The 2,563-nt window shown below is 36.6% G+C and overlaps 1 protein-coding gene across 1 annotated transcript in view; it reads left to right on the top strand.

The window, feature by feature from the left end:
• Window positions 1-2,563, top strand: part of LOC101847153 (ankyrin-3) — a gene marked incomplete at its 3' end in the record, with an annotated part of 35,621 nt that overhangs the window by 1,053 nt on the left and 32,005 nt on the right. The gene's annotated exons all lie outside the window — the stretch shown is intronic.

The following is a 2,563-nucleotide window of genomic DNA, read 5'->3' as shown; positions in this document are numbered from 1 at the left end:
CGGTAAGTGTTTTACGGCGCTCGCAAGTGCATACGGTCTCGCTGGACACACCAAACGTTGTCAGTTGGTAGGAAATTTTGAATTCTGCCAGGGTGGCGGCCGAAGCCTAGTCTTATCGATTCTAGACCACCAACGGATATTTAACTTTAACGTTTTAGCCCTTGTCCGAGAAGGCCAAGTGTAGATCTTTCATACCGGGAGATTAGGGGTGTGGCTGAAAGACAGCAGGGGGCAAAAGAACGTGAGGGGGTGGGTGCAGAAAGTGGAGACGAATGAAGACGACAGAACACTGCTAGTGAGCAAGAAAGGAGGTGAAAGGAGACAATTTTAGAGAAGCAAAATTTTCCGTTGTTACCCGGACCTTTGAATGAGAGGTGAACACCTTAACCTTTCGACCACGAGAGCTCCATGGGTGTAGGGAGAGAGACTAAAAAAGACAGAGACAGAGAAACAAAGATAGAGAGACTGGGGAAGAGAGAGAGAGAGAGAGAGAGAGAGAGAGAGAGAGAGAGATCAGAGAGTATACTAGAAATTCCCTATCACTTATTTGGGTGTACAAAGAATGAGTTCCTAATCTGATTCATGGTACACGTGAGAATAAAAGTGATATACGCTGATTTATCCTTGGGTAGTTTTTTCAGTTTTGTGAGTATTCATTCTAGAAAATGTTAGAACTACGGGGACGAATTCGATGTGTCTTCTCACTACGAAAATAATCTTCAAAATAACCGTTTATGATTTAGACTTTTACTTGACTAAGAAATATGAGAGAGATCTATAATAATGTAATATTAAGTACATTCTGAACAGAAACTCTGATACAACATAGGGCACATTTTAAAGAAGATGGTAAAAGCAGTTTTTTTCTAATCAGATGAAGATTTTCTACATTAGTGATGTTCTTTCTCAAATCATTTCACAATTGAGCGGTACTACACCTTCCTTTTATTTAGAAAAGTTTTAGTAAGAGTTTTACGGCACTTGTAATACAAAAAGGTCATTTTATACGAGACGAAGATTTGAGGTGTTACTAGATAGTATTATGTAACTTACACAGTTTTACAACTGAAAGAAGGAGCGGTAAGTACGATAGATATTTGTAGCAAAGAAGGAGCAAACTACACCTGAGTAGAGGACCCCCGAACCGCCCACCACCTTTGTTTGAAATCTGATTTCCTTTGACATGTTCCCCCACTTAACGGTCTAATAATCTGGGTATCTAACCCGATATTGTCCTAATCCATGACTAGTTTTGGCTCTTTTCGATGGTTATTATTTTTTTGCGCTTTCGGTCATTTTGTATGAAGGCACCCCTCTCGTGGAAGCTTTTGTCTTACTGTTTCTTAAGTTTGTAATAATTATGATAGAGACAAATTTTGTGCCATTTATAACGAAATACTTGTCCTTAACACATTAAACGTTGTAAAATTGAAAATAAATCTAACATGAGAATTTAAACAGAAGTGGAGAGGGTTTGGCATTGAGATTCTTTGTAATTTAATCCCCCATCCCTCTTAAGAAATAAAAATATTGATTGATAATTAAATTTTTAAAAAATGAAAGTAATAATAAAATGAAATATTGAATAAATAAACATATAAAAATAAAAGTATGAAGTTAAACTCCAACAAAACTACATGTGTTAATTAAATGTGAGGCAGCGTGGTGGAATCAGGCTCTCGTCAAAATAATCAAAATGAAGAAACTTGCATTTTTCCGCAGGTTTGTGAATTTTTATTGAATTTTTGTTTTTTTGACACCTTTCATGTCCATTAAAAAACTCATTTCTGTGGGAATTTTTTTTTTCTGAAAAACGTTGATTAAAGGCACAAAAAAATGTAATTTTTCAGTTACCCCGGACTCTTAAGCTAATCTTTGACTGCCATTTTCTCTCTAATTTTACCTCTGAAAACAGGTGACCCCTACCTCCTTCTTTCGCAAATATCTCGGCTTGTATTCTAGATAAAATGATATTATTTTCTTCCAAAGAAAAACAAATAAACAAGCTTTAAGATGATATCTATAACTCTACATGCCCAAAAGTTGACGAGAGCCTGATTCCAGCACGCTGCCTCACAAATGTCCATGCATCCCACTCTTGCTTTTACTGGAAAAGTAGCTGGCAAAAGAGGCAGGGGTATTATAGGAAGAGTAGAATGTTGCTCAAAGAACCCGAAGAGAAGGGTAAAAGGATAAGATAAGGTGATAATAATATTAATTTACTCGAGAAGCTAAACTTAGAAATGGGTGGCGGAGCATAAACGCTGATGTCTGCTTTTGATCTGGCTCTTGAAGCAGAACACTCTATAGCCTGTATGATTGTTTTAGGAGGAAAAGAAATGGTATTATCTTATTTATGGACCCCTCTCGTGTTCAGATACTCTTAAGCAGTTTGATGGTTCATTTTTATCTGCTTTACACAGGTTTTGACTTTATATCCACCTTAAATCATTAGTTTATGAGCTATATGATGATTTTATACGATATATTCTAAAATAGGCTCAAAGGCTTGATGATATTTCGCATGTTTTAAAAAATCAGACTGGGAGGATTCAGGGGGCAC

The sequence above is a fragment of the Aplysia californica genome, unplaced genomic scaffold (genome assembly GCF_000002075.1).
Source record: "Aplysia californica isolate F4 #8 unplaced genomic scaffold, AplCal3.0 scaffold00869, whole genome shotgun sequence".
NCBI classification, from domain to species: Eukaryota; Metazoa; Mollusca; class Gastropoda; order Aplysiida; family Aplysiidae; genus Aplysia; species Aplysia californica.
The sequence above is the reverse complement of the archived record's forward strand: the minus strand, read 5'-3'. Positions and strand labels throughout refer to the sequence as shown.